The 19895-nt window shown below is 38.7% G+C and overlaps 1 protein-coding gene across 6 annotated transcripts in view; it reads right to left on the reverse strand.

Annotated features, from left to right (window-relative positions):
- Window positions 1-19895, reverse strand: part of NCOA1 (nuclear receptor coactivator 1) — a 456420-nt gene that overhangs the window by 249987 nt on the left and 186538 nt on the right. For 5 of the 6 annotated variants that reach the window (XM_063441997.1, XM_063441996.1, XM_063441995.1 and 2 more), the window contains exon 1: window positions 15050-15355. The exons of the other annotated variant lie outside the window; for it this stretch is intronic. The gene's annotated coding sequence lies outside the window, so the exon portion shown is untranslated. Of the gene's footprint in view, window positions 1-15049; window positions 15356-19895 lie in introns of those variants that run through there. 6 annotated transcript variants of the gene reach the window in all.

Consider the following 19895-nt stretch of genomic DNA (forward strand, 5'->3'; position numbering starts at 1 on the left):
CTATCTATTTATCTATCCATCTGTATCTATCCATTTGTTTCTATCTATCTGTATCTATCTTTCTATATAGCTATCTATCTGTATCTATCTATCCATCTGTATATATCCATTTGTTTATATCTGTATCTATCTATCTATCTATCTGTATCTATTTATCTATCCATCTGTATCTATCCATTTGTTTCTATCTGTCTGTATCTATCTATCTATCTATCTATCTGTATGACTATCTATATCAATCTATCTGTATGTATCTATCTATCTGTATGTCTATCTATATCAATCTATCTGTATGTATCTATCTATCTATATCAATCTATCTGTATTTATCTATATGTATGTATGTATGTATCTATCTCTATGTCTATCTATCGATCTGTATCTATCTATCTGTATCTATATCAATCTATCTGTATTTATCTATCTATATCAATCTATCTGTATCTATCTGTGGATATATATATATATATATATATATATATATATATATATATATATATATATGTCTATCTATATCAATCTATCTGTATTTATCTATCTATCCATCTATCTATCTGTATTTATATATATATATATATATATATATATATATGTCTATCTATATCAATCTATCTGTATTTATCTATCTATCCATCTATCTATCTGTATTTATATATATATATATATATATATATATATATATATATATATTTATATATATATATATATCAATATATCTGTATTTATCTATCTATATCAATCTATCTGTATCTATCTATCCATCTGTATCTATCTATGTATATATATATATATATATATATGTCTATCTATCTATCTGTATCTATTTATCTATCCATCTATCCATCTGTATATATCCATTTGTTTCTATCTGTATCTATCTATCTATCTGTATCTAGCTATATCAATCTATCTGTATTTATCTATATATATCAATCTATCTATATCAATCTATCTGTATTTATTTATATATCTGTATCTATCTATCTGTATCTATCTATCTATCTATCGATCTGTATCTATCTATCTATCGATCTGTATCTATCTATCTATCTATCTATATCAATCTATCTGTATTTATCTATCTATCTGTATCTATCTATCTATATCAATCTATCTGTATTTATCTATCTATCTGTATCTATTTATCTATCCATCTGTATCTATCCATTTGTTTCTATCTATCTGTATCTATCTATCGATCTATCTGTATCTATATATCTAGCTATCTGTATGTCTATCTATCTATATCAATATATCTGCATTTATCTATATATCTGTATCTATCTATCTATCTATCTGCATCTATCTATCTATATCTATCTATTGATCTGTATCTATCTATCTATATCAATCTATATATCTATCTCAATCTATCTCTATCTATCTATCTATCTATCTCAATCTATCTCTATCTATCTATGTATAGTTCCTACATTTCAGAAAAAATAAACAAAATAAGGTCCTTATAATGTGTCCTCCAATTATAAGGGCCTAAACCTAAAGAATTTATCAAAATAAATGTTCCCTAAAGGAACCACAAATATAAAAGTGACCCCCATGAATAGAGCAAAATTACAAATCAATAAATGTTAAAGTCCCAAATGAAATAACCGTGTAAGAAATAAAGTGTAGTGTAAAGGATACAATATGAGACTATACCTTGGCAAAGCCAATGCTTAATTATGAGAGATTCCTTTATTAGTGCTTGGACATAGACTGCATGGTATGTCTACTAAATATTAAAAGACAAGAAGGAAAGACATAGTAGACATATCATGCAATCTATGTCCAAGCACTAATAAAGGAATCTCTCATAATTAAGCATTGGCTTTGCCAAGGTATAGTCTCATATTGTATCCTTTACACAACACTTTATTACTTGCACGGTTATTGCATTTGGGACTTTAACATTTATTGATTTGTTATTTTGCTCTATTCATGGGTGTCACTCCTATATTTGTGGTTCCTTTAGGGAACAGTTCTTAAATGTCATGTTTTAGCAGCAGGAAAAATGGGTAAGCTAAAAGACTGAGGCAGATTGTTCCCGCATGCAGTGGTTAGTACCTACCAAAAGTGGTCCAAGGTAGGACAACCTTCCTTGCAGTGAACCGGCATTAGGGTCATGGGCGCCCAAGGCTCATTCATACGTGTGGGGAAAGGAGGCTAATCCATCTGGTCCAATCACACAGAAGAGCTACTTTAGCTCAAATTGCAGAAAAACATAAAGGGACACTATAGCCATCTACACCACTTCCTCTCCTTCCTTCCTTGAAGTAGTCTTTGTGCATTGTCCCCTAATCCCTGCAATGTAAAACATTCAGTTTTGGAGTAGCTGCGATGTTTGCATTGCGTGGTTAACACTGCCTCTAGTGGCCGTCTTCATATCCCCATAGGAAAGCATTGAGTAAATGCTTACCTATGTGACAGGTCTAATGCGCGCGGCACTTGCGCATTAGGTCGCCCCTCCCCAGGTGATGGTGGAGGCGGTGGAGAGTGACATCTGTAAACTAACATTAAAGTTTTCTGACATCCGATTGTGCGAAATTTGTCAAACTATCCCAATCCAAAGCTCACAAATATTGTCTTAAAACTGGGATTTCGAATGGATTTTCTGACAATATCAAGTGCATCAGGCAGACATTGTAAGTTTAACAACAAAAAAACGAATTAAAGGTTTTATTTAAAAGGATCCTATAGTGTCAGGAAAACAAAGTTGTTTTCCTGGCACTATGGGGTTAATAGGTCCCTCTCTCTCTCCCTCACGCCCACCCTCCCGCAGGGCTGAAGGGGTTAAAACCCCTTTAGCCACTTACCTGAATCCAGTGCTTATGTCCCTCGGCGCTGGATCAGGCTCTGTCCACGCTCCTCCCCTGCTGACATCAGCCGGCAGGTGAGACCTAAAGCGCATGCACAGCAATGGCCGCACGCATTAGACCTCCCCATAGGAAAGCATTATTCAATGCTTTCCTATGGGGAAACTGACGCTGGACGTCCGTGAGGACGTGCAGCGTAAGATAACCAACCAAAGGTCCGTTTGGATTCCCGGAAGCCCTCTAGTGGTTGTCTGTTAGACAGCCACGAGGGCAGACTTAGAGCTGCAATGTAAACATTCTAGTTTCTCTGGAACCGCAATGTTTTACATTGCAGCACTAAGTGCAAAAGGGTCACAGAACCCAGACCACTTCAATTAGCTGAGGTGGTCTGGGTGCCTACAGGGTCCCTTTAATTGAAAATGTTTTTGATCATATCATCGGTTATAGACAGCTAAGTGGATTCATAATGCTAAAAGGTACTTAGCCTACTATGTACTTTGCAGTGTGTGTGTTTCTTTGAGGTACCACTTAACGGGGACTTGTGCACAAGTGTATTCATTAGGTTATCGATTTTGCTTGTTATATTGTAGTTACAGTGCTTATTTGTCCATTAATTGGCATAGCTAATAAACAAGGAAACATAAGTGAGATTTGCTGTCTTTAGAATTGAGTCAGCCAAGTGGTTACCTTTATATTAGAGACAGCTAGATTACAGTCATACTGACCTGTCTCTTTTTACAGCAGAATCAAACAGATTACTGATCTTTCTAGTACAGTCAGACCTATTGATGTTTTTTCTAGAACAGTCAGACTGAATTTTTCAAGTGCAGTCTGACTGATTGGTGGTCTCTCTTGGACACAAGGTCAAGCATTTAGACTAGAAGAAAGGAGATTTAGTCCAAGGCAAAGGTTAAGTTTTTTTTTTTTTTTACAGTAAGAACAATAAGGGTGTGGAATTATTTGCCTGAAGAAGTGGTTTTATCAGAGTCTATACAGATGTTTAACAATTTAATAAATAATTGCAAAAACGTAATATACAGTGATAGAATTTTTCAACTGTAGGGTAATAACTTCTTGATCCAAGGAGATATCTGTCTGCAATTCTGTGGTCAAGTAGGATTTTTTTCCCTAGTTTGTTGCAAAATCTGAAGTTTTATGCCTTCTTTTGGATCAACAGCAAAAACTGATGTGAGGAAGGCTGAACTTGATTGATGCATGTCTCTTTTCAGCTATGTAACTCTGTAACTCTGTAACTATGTAGTGTACACTGGCTGATTGACACCAGGGAGCTAAAAGAGACTGGACCATGAGTGGACTGCACCTCACATAATCATTTGTCTTCAAGATCCTAATTAGTTTATGATGTTGTATAACTATTTGATGCCTATCTGCATAATATAACAACTGTAACATTTCTATGAGTCATCTTTCACTTAATGACATCATTGTTCTGACACAATCTAGGAGTAAATTCCAAGCTCTGGACACAGCGCAGCCTACCTCTGTCTGCCGTGCTGCAACAATAAAGTTGAGCCATTTTTGAAACAATGGATTCTGTTTTTATGTTGGACTCCTGGTACATCTCTAGTAAGCACAGAGTGTGTATTAGCTGGTTAAGTCCTAAGTATTCCAGCCTCCAGCACCCTCTCCACTGGATTTTCCCCCAGTACTGCATGAGATGACTTAATTCCCTGCGTATGTTGCCTGGTAACATATTTAGGAGCTATGGAATAATTACAGCACTTAGTCATATAACATCCATTTTCCACAAGCTGAGCCTACATTATTCAGCAGAAACACAGTCAAGTCAGATAATGATAAAATTGCCTATAAGCAAAAGGTTGGATAGACGTTTGGCTTATCGTTATGGGAGTTGTTGGCTGAAAGCATGGAACATCTTTCGATCTGCAGTAGGCATTGAACATCTCAATAGCTCTAGTGTAAGCTATTTTTTAATTAAATGTTTCTAGCTGAGAGTGATGGGAGTTGTAACACAACAGCTAGCTGTACAAGAACGATTAGCCAGAGCTGTGTCATACTGTTCTGTGTTGGTAATTCGCACAGTGTATGAATCAGTATCAGTGCTGCTGGTGTTAAAACGGACTAGTAAATAAAGATCCGGGTATTTTAGTTTACAAGGACTGTCCTGGTGTTTCCCCAATCGGGATACAATGTTGTGGTGGTTTCTTTATTGGATACAATGTTGTGGTGGTTTCTTTATTGGGATACAATGTTGTGGTAGTTTCTTTATCGGGATACAATGTTGTGGTGGTTTATTTATCGGGATACAATGTTGTGGTGGTTTATTTATCGGGATACAATGTTGTGGTGGTTTCTTTATAGGGATACAATGTTGTGGTGGTTTATTTATTGGATAAAATGTTGTGGTGGTTTCTTTATAGGGATACAATGTTGTGGTGGTTTCTTTATCGGGATACAATGTTGTGGTGGTTTCTTTATTAGGATACAATGTTGTGGTGGTTTCTTTATCGGGATACAATGTTGTGGTGGTTGCTTTATCGGGATACAATGTTGTGGTGGTTTCTTTATTGGGATACAATTTTGTGGTGGTTTATTTATTGGGATACAATGTTGTGGTGGTTTATTTATTGGGATACAATGTTGTGGTGGTTTATTTATTGGGATACAATGTTGTGGTGGTTTCTTTATCGGGATACAATTTTGTGGTGGTTTCTTTATCGGGATACAATTTTGTGGTGGTTTCTTTATCGGGATACAAAGTTGTGGCGGTTTCTTTATCGGGATACAATGTTGTGGTGGTTTATTTATTGGATACAATGTTGTGGTGGTTTCTTTATTGGGATACAATGTTGTGGTGGTTTCTTTATCGGGATACAATGTTGTGGTGGTTTCCTTATTGGATACAATGTTGTGGTGGTTTATTGGATACAATGTTGTGGTGGTTTCTTTATCGGGATACAATGTTGTGGTGGTTTATTTATCGGGATACAATGTTGTGGTGGTTTATTTATCGGGATACAATGTTGTGGCGGTTTCTTTATTGGGATACAATGTTGTGGTGGTTTATTTATTGGATAAAATGTTGTGGTGGTTTCTTTATAGGGATACAATGTTGTGGTGGTTTCTTTATTAGGATACAATGTTGTGGTGGTTGCTTTATCGGGATACAATGTTGTGGTGGTTTCTTTATTGGGATACAATTTTGTGGTGGTTTCTTTATAGGGATACAATGTTGTGGTGGTTTCTTTATTGGGATACAATTTTGTGGTGGTTTCTTTATCGGGATACAAGGTTGTGGCGGTTTCTTTATTGGATACAATGTCGTGGTGGTTTCTTTATTGGGATACAATGGTGTGGTGGTTTCTTTATTGGGATACAATGTTGTGGTGGCTTCTTTATCGGGATACAATGTTGTGGTGGTTTTTTTTATCGGGATACAATGTTGTGGTGGTTTCTTTATCGGGATACAATGTTGTGGTGGTTTCTTTATCGGGATACAAAGTTGTGGTGGTTTCTTTATCGGGATACAATGTTGTGGTGGTTTTTTATCGGGATACAATGTTGTGGTGGTTTATTTATTGGGATACAATGGTGTGGTGGTTTCTTTATCGGGATACAATGGTGTGGTGGTTTCTTTATCGGGATACAATGTTGTGGTGGTTTCTTTATCGGGATACAATTTTGTGGTGGTTTCTTTATCGGGATACAATGTTGTGGTGGTTTCTTTATCGGGATACAAAGTTGTGGCGGTTTCTTTATTGGATACAATGTCGTGGTGGTTTCTTTATTGGGATACAATGTTGTGGTGGTTTCTTTATTGGGATACAATGTTGTGGTGGTTTCTTTATTGGATACAATGTTGTGGTGGTTTCTTTATTGGGATACAATGTTGTGGTGGTTTCTTTATCGGGATACAATGTTGTGGTGGTTTATTTATTGGATACAATGTTGTGGTGGTTTCTTTATTGGGATACAATGTTGTGGTGGTTTCTTTATCCGGATACAATGTTGTGGTGGTTTCCTTATTGGATACAATGTTGTGGTGGTTTATTGGATACAATGTTGTGGTGGTTTATTGGATACAATGTTGTGGTGGTTTCTTTATCGGGATACAATGTTGTGGTGGTTTATTTATCGGGATACAATGTTGTGGTGGTTTATTTATCGGGATACAATGTTGTGGCGGTTTCTTTATTGGGATACAATGTTGTGGTGGTTTATTTATTGGATAAAATGTTGTGGTGGTTTCTTTATAGGGATACAATGTTGTGGTGGTTTCTTTATTAGGATACAATGTTGTCGTGGTTTCTTTATCGGGATACAATGTTGTGGTGGTTTCTTTATTGGGATACAATTTTGTGGTGGTTTCTTTATTGGGATACAATGTTGTGGTGGTTTCTTTATTGGGATACAATTTTGTGGTGGTTTCTTTATCGGGATACAAGGTTGTGGCGGTTTCTTTATTGGATACAATGTCGTGGTGGTTTCTTTATTGGGATACAATGGTGTGGTGGTTTCTTTATCGGGATACAATGTTGTGGTGGCTTCTTTATCGGGATACAATGTTGTGGTGGTTTCTTTATCGGGATACAAAGTTGTGGTGGTTTCTTTATCGGGATACAAAGTTGTGGTGGTTTCTTTATTGGATACAATGTTGTGGTGGTTTTTTTATCGGGATACAATGTTGTGGTGGTTTATTTATTGGGATACAATGGTGTGGTGGTTTCTTTATCGGGATACAATTTTGTGGTGGTTTCTTTATTGGGATACAATGTTGTGGTGGTTTCTTTATTGGGATACAATGTTGTGGTGGTTTATTTATGGGATACAATGTTGTGGTGGTTTCTTTATTGGGATACAATGGTGTGGTGGTTTCTTTATCGGGATACAATGTTGTGGTGGCTTCTTTATCGGGATACAAAGTTGTGGTGGTTTCTTTATCGGGATACAATGTTGTGGTGGTTTCTTTATTGGGATACAATGTTGTGGTGGTTTCTTTATTGGGATACAATGTTGTGGTGGTTTATTTATTGGATACAATGTTGTGGTGGTTTATTTATTGGGATACAATGTTGTGGTGGTTTCTTTATCGGGATACAATGTTGTGGTGGTTTATTTATTGGATACAATGTTGTGGTGGTTTCTTTATCGGGATACAATGTTGTGGTGGTTTCCTTATTGGGATACAATGTTGTGGTGGTTTATTTATTGGATACAATGTTGTGGTGGTTTCTTTATTGGGATACAATGTTGTGGTGGCTTATTTATTGGATACAATGGTGTGGTGGTTTCTTTATCGGGATACAATTTTGTGGTGGTTTCTTTATTGGGATACAATGTTGTGGTGGTTTCTTTATCGGGATACAATGTTGTGGTGGTTTCCTTATTGGATACAATGTTGTGGTGGTTTCCTTATTGGATACAATGTTGTGATGGTTTCCTTATTGGATACAATGTTGTGGTGGTTTCCTTATTGGATACAATGTTGTGGTGGTTTCCTTATTGGATACAATATTGTGGTGGTTTCCTTATTGGATACAATGTTGTGGTGGTTTCTTTATTCGGATACAATGTTGTGGTGGTTTATTTATTGGATACAATGTTGTGGTGGTTTCTTTATTGGGATACAATGTTGTGGTGGTTTCTTTATTGGGATACAATGTTGTGGTGGTTTCCTTGTTGGATACAATGTTGTGGTGGTTTCCTTATTGGATACAATGTTGTGGTGGTTTCCTTATTGGATACAATGTTGTTGGTTGTTGATGCTGGCGTCTTTTTTGGCATGGATAAAAGGTAGTGGCGGTTTCTTTATTGGGATCATAGGTTGTGGCGGTTTCTGACATAGAACATTCTAAAACGTCTTTTACTGAAATAAAGGCTTATGATTTAGGGCTATTCTTTGTACTTAAAGGAACACTATAGCGTTAGTAATACAAAACGGTTACTGTAAAGGCATCTCAGCGCTGACTTTGTCTCCCCCTCCTGCAACATTACAGCGATGGGGGTACCTAACATGCATGCGTAGAGAGCGCCATGCACGAGGTAGGCCTTCCCCATAGTAAAATCATTGAATCAATCCTTTCCTATGGGCATTTTCAAACGATTGACGTCCTAATGTAAAGCCTCTAGTGTCATTTCACAGATTTAGACTCCATGTGAATCGAGGAAGTGTCACTGGGGGTTGTCTTAACTCTAAACGTGCAATGTTTTAAATTTAGGGCTAAAGGGATACGGGCGCTGCATGCAGACCACTTCAATGAGCTGAAATGGACTGGGTGCCTACAGTGTCCCTTTAATGCAAATCTATTCATTTCATCCCAACATAAAGATTATTTTTACTAATAAATGCACCTCTGAATAACCTTGACGTAGGAGGTGAAGATATTTGCAAGTTTAGTAAATAAACCACATACAACTTTCATTTCGTATTTCTTTTAATGTTTATAATCCAGGAAAAAAAAAAGAAACAGGTTTTAGTAATGTAAAACAGAAATCATATTTTTCGTACTGTCTCTTTAAAAGAGCAAAAAAAATGAAATTTAAAAATCACAGATGTACACACACAATACTGCTAACCTCCAAAAAATCGGTACTGTAACCAGGTCACGGAGACGGTTACTCAGGTTAGAATTGACAGCAATTCAAAGTGAATTTCAAATTTAAGGCCGAGGCAGCCAATCTGTGAGCCTAGCTGAATTCTTCTAGTTCAGCTTATATATGCCTCAATGAGTTACTATAACCCTTTTGAAAAGGGAGACCATTCCAGTGTAACATGCCCTATTGGACACTATGAGGAAGGGCGCCCCTCTAAATTTGCAGCAAAACCTGCAGAAAAAAAGTTTTACTCACCTTGAATCCAGTGCTGGGTGAAACTCGTCCGATACTTTATGTGAAATCTGTGATTGGACCATTTCGCCGTCTCAGTGCATGCGCTCATGTCCGGCAAGAGAGGGATGAAATTGGGCGGGTTTCTAAAACAAACTAAACAAAAACAAAAAAAAAACAATGTGCGCAGAGGGAGGTGGGAGAGAGTGCACATGTTCTGTGCTGCCTAGGTCACGTATGCTGGGGATGTGCTGCGTCTAGTGCTGTGTATGGTCCTGTTCATAATTCAATGCCAGACTAACTACTCCATGAACACACTGATAAATGCGTAGAAATAACTCAATTTTTTTTATTTACTAGTCACGCATTGCTTTCACGTGAAAATAGGTTCCAGCCGACCTTCAGGGAAATGTCAACATATTTGGGCAAACTTCATCAGAAACTCAATAGAGACAAGCAGAGAGTCACGTGACGTTTTAATCTGAGCCTCTGAAGTGGGTGCACACATGCATGTGTTCCCATGATGGCTAACACGGGTTCAGTATTCACCGAGGTGCAGGCATTATATACAGTACTTGTAGTTTACACTGTAAGCTCGTTTAAGCAGGGTCCTCATCTACCTATTGTTCCTGTGTCATTGTATAATTGTCTCATTTATTGTAAATTCTCCCCCTTTTATAACATTGTAAAGCGCTGCGGAATTAGTTGGCGCTATATAAATAACAATAATAATAATAATTGAGCTCTGTACCAACGGCACAAAAGAACAAGGAAAAAGTACAAAGATCTATTTTTATTTTATCTACACATGTTTAAACCCCGGACTGTCTTGGGTTTTACTATCCTGCTTTGTTTCTAGGTGTCCAGCGTCTGCAAACTCCAGACAACCATCCCTTGAAGTTCCACAGACCCTGAGAAAATGCCAGCCTTGCATTAGTACGCGCCACATTGACATACCCCCTTCCCGCCACCATGTCACCAGTAACACCAACACTTCATTGGGCACCCGCTCCAGCCTTGCTGTCCCCTATATGCATTTGGCTGACACGAGGCACAGTGAAACATTATTGTCCAAAAGGTGCAGACACGTCAAATCTCTCAATAGGTGCACTTTTAGTGGGCAGATTGCAAAAAAAAATGAAAAAATAAAATTATGAACAATTGAGAAATGTTTGTGGAAGTGTATGGGTTCCAAGCTCACATATAATAACCATGGAGTCAAAGGAGTTCTGCTCAAACCACAGTTTAAAGAGCAAATTGGAAGGGAGTTTAGAAAGCGCTTGTTGGGATTATAATTTGCCCTTTCCTCTAAGGCCTGTATTTTAATCATTAAAAAACCTGAAAATGTAACCTCTGGCTCTGTGAAATGGGGGAACAATAGAACAAGTTGGGAATATTTTTTAAACACAGAAACAGGTTTATTCTTGCTGCAGATTACATCAGGTTACGCTCACGTTTAATGATCCAATTAGCTTGATGAAGATGTGATTTTGTAATGCAGAGCAGCGGGAGCAATAGATGCTAATTATCGATGGGGAAATAAGTCACCAGGTCCCAGCTCTCATGCCATCAAGGAGTGAGAATGGGTTGAGTCTTAACCCACTTAGTTAAGCAGAGTCGGAGTTGTATTCCATGGCAGTGGGATCTGCATACATATATTATTATTTTTTTTCATTCTATAAAGAGATTTTGTTCAGAGGCTCAGTTCTCATTCATTCATTCGCATTCCTTGGGTGTTTTCGTTTGGCTGAGAATGGTGAGAGTTTTATCAGTTTCTCAAGGAAACTCGCTTCATCACCTCTTTATTTTTAATGATTCCATCTCCTGAGCTATGTTGACGCTTGGGAAATAGGTTTGCTAAATGCGTCATCGATCTCCCAGGAGTATTGAGATTAAACTGAATGGCACAGCTAAAACTTGAAACTTAGTGAATCATCCCCTAAAAATTCTGTGGTTTACTTCTGATTACTTAGTCATAAACTCCCATCATTCCCAAACAGCAGAGCTTAGAGGTTTGTCCTGCAGAGTTTAATCTTGCCATCTGCCTTTATTATACCTAAGCAACAAAATAACAATTTTATTTATAAAGAAAAAAAAAATCTACATGCGGGAAAATAAATAAACGAACCAATAAACCCTTGGCTATTGTATCATTCTGCAATTAAATGTAGATGAGGTAATCTGACCCACTGGCCTAGATCCCCATTATACAATCTGCATTGTAGCCAGGAAACAGGCCTGCGCTCCTAGGTGTGTAGGAGTTAATGAGAGAGATGACGATGCTAAGAAGAATTACATAGATACTTTATTTCTCGCATGAAATCTGTTGGGTCTGAGTAGTTGATGTTAAGTGCTGGAGTAAATGCCACAAAAGGCCGAGACACTGATTTTATTGGGTGCCTTTGACACTCCCTAGACCCAGACCTTCTATTATCATTGGGCACTAGGACGGCGTGCTACAAATGTGGCTGCTACATGTCTCTTTCCTAAAGGGTTAACAGCAATGACCCCCAAGCTTTTCACAAGTGGGCATGGTTTACTATAAAAAACAATATTTAAAAAAATAAAAAAACAAAAATAATGATAAATACAAAAAGCTCCCCAAAGTATTAATCTATTGTACAGAAGTGGCTTTCAATATACATGGAAATTCATGTTTCTGTAATAAAGCACCAACAGGTGTTTTGTGAGTCAATGCAGTGGACACATGGGGAGTAGGGAACGTGAAATATAGCAGACGGGCATTCAGAGGTCCATAGTAGCCCACAGAACCTCTGCGTAGATACACTTACATTCTGAATCAATATTAGCAATACTAATGACAAAATGAAGAGCTAAGCCCTACATGTAGATTGGAAAATAGGTTTCATTCCCGGATCAGTTATACATTTAAAAAGTTTTGGTTTTTTTAAATCTTTCTATTTTAACATTTAGGGAGTAAAAAATTCAAATAGGGTCCACGTCGGCTGACAGAGTGAGGGCAGAATGTCTATGACAGTCTGAATAATTATCGAACCCAAAAGGTAAAAAGAGCGTTTAGATTAATTTAAACTGTCCAGCCTATTGCATAGCAATGACTCGGATCCTCATCTGGCACTGAAAGAGTTAAATAAAAATTAAAGTTAAAAAAAAAATAAGTGGTGGCACAAATGAGATTGCAGTTTAAATACGCAAGGGGGCTGACATCGGGGAGTATAGGGGTATATTCTTAAAGCAGGTAGTAAAATCATGAATATATATGCCCTACAACGACATTTAAAATATTTTGAAAAAAGTACAGGAAAACATGCACATTTGTAATTTTTCTAAAAGTGCACTAGATCAAAGAAGATTGCATCCTTCTACCTGAAGCAGATTTTTGTTTCCTTGTAAACGATGATTTTAACCCTCTGTTAAACGCTTTGTTCATCCCTGGCACCTGAAGGGTTAAGGGCGGTTTTAAAACCTTCAATGCTTTCTTTATAATTTTACGTAATTCCATACAGACAGCAGGTAGAATGTAACTCCCAGAACCCTGAGCCAATCTTAGAAGCGGAGGTTGCTAAGATCACAAGGAGACTGACTTAATGACCAGTCATTCGAAACCTGGTCTACTGTTTACTTTTATTCAATAACCCAGCTGTTTAAAATATCACATTTTTCAACAGAAATTTTAAAAAAGAAATGCCACGAGGGATAAGAAGCATGGATATTTTTGCAGGATATTGCATAAGACGACAAGGACTGCAACTGTCAGGCCCATAGCAACCAGCATGCAGCTCTCCAAACCATTTGACTGCGCCACAGTGGCTTGGAAGAGACTTCCAACAGAGGGTTAAAGAGCCACTTCGAGCCCCTTATGATGACTGCTGACAGACAGCCTCATGTCAGTGACAGATAGGGAGGTGATGTTTACACGAATGGCTGACATAACTTTCACAGTCTCTAGTCCACCACGCACAAACCATTCTTTGCAGCTCGGCTTGAATTTTACTTTTAGAACAAAAACACTAACTTTGTATTCAATTTTGTTTTTTAATAGCAAGCCTATTGGCACATGGCGCCCTTGGGTAAAGCCATTCTGTTGGGAATGGAGCTCGCGATGGGCATGTGTGCAAACCACAGCATTTAGATGGTAGCCATATTTATTTATAAATACAAACACACACAATCAAGCATTCTTTAGATCCGATCAACGAGAGATCAAACTCGTTTTTCCTCTCGCTGCGGGAAAGGAAAACATGTATAAATAAACCAATTGTTTTGTAAAAAAAAAAAAAAGAAGAAGAAAAGGAAAAAAAAAAGCAACATAATATAAACTTCATTGTACTGTAAATACATAACAAATATCTACAAAAAAAAGCAACGTTCATGAACACTTTTTAAAACGCTAGACTGCGTTATGAGAGTGCTCAACTCTTTGCGTTGATAAAACAGACCTAATCCCTGCCTGGAGTTGAAGGGGTTAGTTACAGTACTTACAGTATTGCACTGTAAACCCACTGCGTTTTTTGCCAGCCTAGCATAGATCATGCTGCAAGAATTCTTGCTCAGGCAACGAAATGGGGTAACATTTGCTCCAAGAGGAAACAATAGCATTGGTCGACCCCCAAATCAGAGGTCTTGGATAATACCACACCATTAACCCGTGACACTGTACCCCCCCTCACCCACCCTTCGACCTACATTGAGTTAATCTTTAGCAAGAACGACAGTGGCCTACTTAACCGGACCCGTGGCAAGGGTTAAAACCAAAGTCAATACACTGCGAGCTTTTATCAGCGCCAAAGTCCTTCCTTACTGTATTTTAACCCTCTGTGGGAATTAAAAATCTTGCAACAAAATATCAACGGTGTCTGTGTTGCTGCACACACTTCTTTTATAAAAACACAGAATGGTGGGTGGGCATCTGGGTAGTGTTTATACAGTCGTTGACTTTATTATTTGCACCCCAAAAAAAAAAAAAACAACATTAAAAAGGTAACACCTCCTAAAAACACAAACAGTACCATCATCAATTTGAAATTTTGATACAGAATAGGATAAACAAAATTACTGCCACCTAACACACTTTAAAGCCCCTTTTAATTACTAAGGTCACCAGAGGCGAGTTGGGGGAATGGCTACTTTGTCCCCTTTAGATTTTTAACACTTAAAGGGCCAGTACTGGGGGCAGTGCACAGAATACGCGTGCATGGTGTCAGACTCTCATCTCCTGCAGCCCTCCAAGGGTTAAATACGGCACTTGCTCTCCGCAAATACCAAAAATTATTAAGGCGCTATTTAAAGAATTTTTTTTTTTTTAAATTGCTTTTATTCTAAACCATACAGACAAACACTGCTCGAAATTCTGGCGAAGGAGTAGTTAAGGGAGAATAGAAGAAAAATCAAGCATGGGTCGAAAGGGGCGAAAATAAATGAATATTGCGCTTAAGAGGTGTACGGAATACCTTATGTCTCCTTTAGCACGTCGGCTAAGCCTGGGCATGCAACTCCAACAAAAACATGGCTCCACGCTAAATCTTTTTCCCCCTTTCCATACGTCCGGTCGGTGCTCCTGCACATTCGTTAAAATGCAAAAGAGAAAAAAAAGCCCAAAAAACAGCAAAGCTTCCAAAATATCTATATGTATATTTTTTAAATAAAACCAAACGTCGGTTCGGTTTGTTCCATGTGATCAGGTAATCCAGACAGCGGATCTATAATAGAGGCAGCCTGCTTTGTCATTGAGGCTGCCCTGTGTATAGCTTCCTTCTCTTGGCGTTTGAGTTTTTTTTTTTTTTTTTGCTCCCAAAGCAGTCTGGGTAAAAATCAAACAAGCAGTACAAGTTCCTCCTCGTGTTTACAATTGCATCACAGGAGCTTTCAACTCTACTCCTTTTAAAGGGACAGAGCTGCTCTCGATATGCGTTCAGTAGGTTTGCTTTGCATGCAAATACCGAGGAATAAAAAAAATAAAAAATAAACAAGAGGGGAAAAAAAAAACCTACTTGGTTTTCAAATCATCCGTTAATAATGAAAGAAGAAAAGAAAGTCAGAGACTCATTTATATTCTCCAAGGGATAGGAGCTGCGGTGATTGTTACAATGTACACAACATTCGGCAGAAAAACTAGAGGTAAACATCGTAAACCAATACTTATTTGTTTGTTTGTTTTATTTTTAAGACAAAAGATGATTTTAATAAAATGAAAAAAAAAAAAATTATAAAAAAAAGAGTGTTCAATTCTAAAACAAACTTGCCGTAATAACACAATTGTTGTACTGTACAAAGTGTTTCTGTTACATTTGAGATACGAGTATTATTTAAAATGTAGCAAATTAAAGAATTTCTTCTTTTTTTTCATATCATTTTTAATTTTGCATACAATAATTTAGTTCAGTACACTTTCATTGACATCGCAAGTGCTGTCTGGAAAAGTATAATAAACAAATTAAAAGTAAATTCATTTGACCTTTCTCGCCGTTATCATCGTCCCTAGATTGTAAGCTCTATCACACACGACATTTTATATAGATATGTTTATTCAAGCTCCACAAGATTAAACGTTTTTCATTCTAGCCTTCATTCCCTGTAGATTGTAAGCCTGTGAGCCAAGCACTCTCTATACAATGTGAATCAGCCTTCATACCCTCTAGATTGTAAGCCTGTAAGCCAAGCACAATGGGTATCAGCTGTGCCTTCATCCCCTGAAAAATAGATTGTCAGCCTTCGAGCCTAGCTCTCTCTATACCTAGTGTTTCCCTGTCCCCTATTCCCTTTAGATTGTATGCCTGTGAGCCAAGCTCTCTCTATACAGTGTGTTTCAGCTGAGCCCCTATTAATTCTAGATTGTAAGCCTGTGAGCCAAGCTCTCTCTGTGTTTTAGCCAGGCCCTTCTTATTATGAGCATCCGTTTCATTTTACCAAATGCCATTTGTGTTAATAGCTATAGTGTTAAAATGTTATTAGTAGCTGGTTCCAGTTGCTGTTTTGTGTTAAACGCAGCAGTAGTGACAGTCCCTGCGCTTTGCACTTCCCGTGACCCCTCTTCCTTGTGGTTTAGGGTGAGGGAACAGGAATAGTTCCCTCCGCAGGCCCCCTCTTTGTCTTACCCTGCACTTTCATTCACTCTGTCCCAGAGCATGACAACAAATACCTGAAATCTTACGTTACCAGAACCCCCTTTACATTAAAGCTGGTACCCCGGTAAAGACACTGCGAGATTTGACTGACAGCATCCCAGTTAGAGCTCATTTTGTCACTCAGCTACGTCACTATCCGAGTGCCAGAGGGATAAGTCAATGCTTGCCCCTCTGGAACCCGGACTGAATATACTGGTTGTTTATAGCCCAGGCTACCAATTGGCTTTGTAAAATAACACTTTAAATTACCCACACAGTACATCAGTTATGGACGGCTGCAACGTTGTGCAATAATTGGTCCTAGTGGGTCCCACTCTCCAGACTCCACCCACATTGCCGCTGCCAGTATACAACTCCATAATCCAGCCTCTGGTATACCACCCAACGGCATCGTCCACAGCCTGTGCCAAAGCAAATCCTCCTGCTACTCCTTGAAACCCTGGTAAGGTGGAGCAGGTCGATGTCACGTCGCAATGTGACGTGGCGTTGCGTGCCTCTGTGCTCCTCCAGGTACTCCACTGTCCAGCCGTGGCCTTTGCAACACTGACCAACACACACTCAATCTCTAAAAGACAGACACACTCACTCTCTGACAGACACTTACTCACTGACTGACAGACACACTGACAGACATACACACTCACTCACTGACAGACAGACACACACTCTCTGACAGACACACACACACACAAACTCACTTACTGGCAGACACACAGACACAGTCACAGACACAGTCACACACACATACACACACACACACACACACACTGACAGATACACACATACTCACTGACAGACACACAGACACTGTTAATTGTAGAAAGTAATCCAGGCACTCCAATGAATTCCAAAATTATAGGCAATTTATTAGAACCAGGAACTACACAGCCACAACTCCTACCTGCTCCTCACTGCTCCCTCACTCGTGCAGTTTAGTGGTGCTGGAATGATGTCATATTACGCCCCCGCACCCCCCCCCCCCTTGCATAACTGCAGAGGGCGCACGCGCGAGGGAGCCATTATGGGCAGGAAGACTGAGCTCCTTCTCCTCCCCAGCCGGGTGAATTTGAGCAGAGTAGGCACCTGCAATGTAGGGAGAGCAGGTGCCTACTCTGCCTTAGTAAGCACGTCAAACTTGCGGCTCGCCGGGCTGCAAAGGTATTGATTGTGGGCTGCATGCATCCTGTTGGCCACGTGTTTGACATGCTTGTGCTAGGGTCTATCCGGTCCTTTCTGTCCATTTCCTTCATTGTTTTTCTTCTTTTTGTTTCTTTTGTTTAAAACATGCAGCTATGTAACGTTGTGTGCACCATGTTTTTTAATTTCTATTTGCTGAGGTCATTTTCTCTATTATGTGCTCATGTGGTAGACAATATTATTTTCTGAAAAATTCACAACAATTCATCAATGTGTTCTGTTCTAAAAAGAGGTAAAAAATACTGTCAGTAGGGCAATTACCATAGAAACCCACCGAACTGTCCGGTACATTCCAATAGTGACCCCGCCCCTTTTACAGTTTTGCCCCACTTTTTAAAACGTGACACTTTTTCGATCAATGCTCTCCCAATACTTTCTTTAGCCAGTTTAGACAGTTGTACTGTGATGAAATAGTAGTGAAATTGCAACGGCATAAGAGCCCATATCCCATAAACCGCAAATCTGATATCTCATATTAATGGGAAGACTGTATAATTCAAAATGACTTATTATGGCAAATTATGGGCAATCATATTAGGCGAAACACTTTGTGTAGAAGCCTTGGAAGTCTAATCCATGGCTTCATTCCCTTGTGCTTCACGGAAGATATTCTGTAACCATAAGATGCCCCTGTGGATTCGGCCAGCAGTGTTTGAGCATTGCATATGGTGTATAGAAGGTTTCCTGGCAAATTGTTAAATTTAAACAATGAAAGATAATAAATATATTTCCAAGTAGCTAAATACAAATGTTCAGAACTTGGATGCATGTGCTCCCTAACATGTGAGTGAACTGCCTACTATTATACACACAATCTAGAGGGGCCATACCTGCAATCCTCAATGTATTTACTACAATCTCAAAGTGAATAGGCACATCTCTCTAAAGGGTTACTCCAATCTCCATGACCACACCTAAGGTAACCCTGGAGGAGCTGCAGAGTTCCACAGCAGAGACTGGAGTATCTGTACATAGGACGACAATAAGCCGTACGCTCCATAGAGTTGTGCTTTATAGCAGAGTGGCCAGAAGAAAGCCATTACTTTCAGCAAAAAACTAAATGGCACGTTTTGAGTTTGCGAAAAGGCATGTGGAAGACTCCCAAAATGTATGGAGGAAGGTGCTCTGGTCTGATGAGACTAAAATTTAACTTTTCAGCCATCAAAGAAAACGCTATGTCTGGCACAAACCCAACACATCACATCACCCAACGAACACCATCTTTTGTTTTTCAGCAGCCGGGACTGGGAAACTGGTCAGAGTAGAGGGAAAGATGGATGGTGCTAAAAACAGGGATATTCTTGAGCAAAACCCATACCACAAAACCTGTGCGTGATTTGAGGCTAGGACGGAGGTTCACCTTCCAGCAGGACAATGGCCCCAAACACACTGCTAAAGCAACACTTGAGTGGTTGAAGGGGAAACATGCAAATGTGTTGGAATGGCCTAGTCAAAGCCCAGACCTCAATCCAATAGAAAATCTGTGGTCAGACTTAAAGATTGCTGTTCACAAGCGCAAACCATCCAACTTGATGGAGCTGGAGCAGTTTTTCAAGGAAGAATGGGCAGAAATCCCAGTGGTAAGATGTGGCAAGCTCATAGAGACTTATCCAAAGCGACTTGGAGCTGTGATTGCCGCAAAAGGTGGCTCCACAAAGTATTGACTTTAGGGGGGTGAATAGTTATGCTCATTGACTTTTTCTGTTTTCTGTTTTTTTTGTCCTATTTGTTGTTTGCTGCACAATAAAAAAAAAAACAAAAAAAAAAAACATCTTCAAAGTTGTGGGCATGTTCTGTAATTTAAATGATGCAAATTCTCAAACAATCCATGTTAATTCCAGGTTGTGAGGCAACAAAACACGAAAAAAGCCAAGGGGGGTGAATACTTTTGCAAGGCACTGTACATCACATTGTTAGACTCTGCCTATTAAAATAACATGACGTTTAATCCTACTGCAGTTACTTCTGGAACAGA

Source organism: Pelobates fuscus, chromosome 2 (assembly GCF_036172605.1).
Source record: "Pelobates fuscus isolate aPelFus1 chromosome 2, aPelFus1.pri, whole genome shotgun sequence".
NCBI classification, from domain to species: Eukaryota; Metazoa; Chordata; class Amphibia; order Anura; family Pelobatidae; genus Pelobates; species Pelobates fuscus.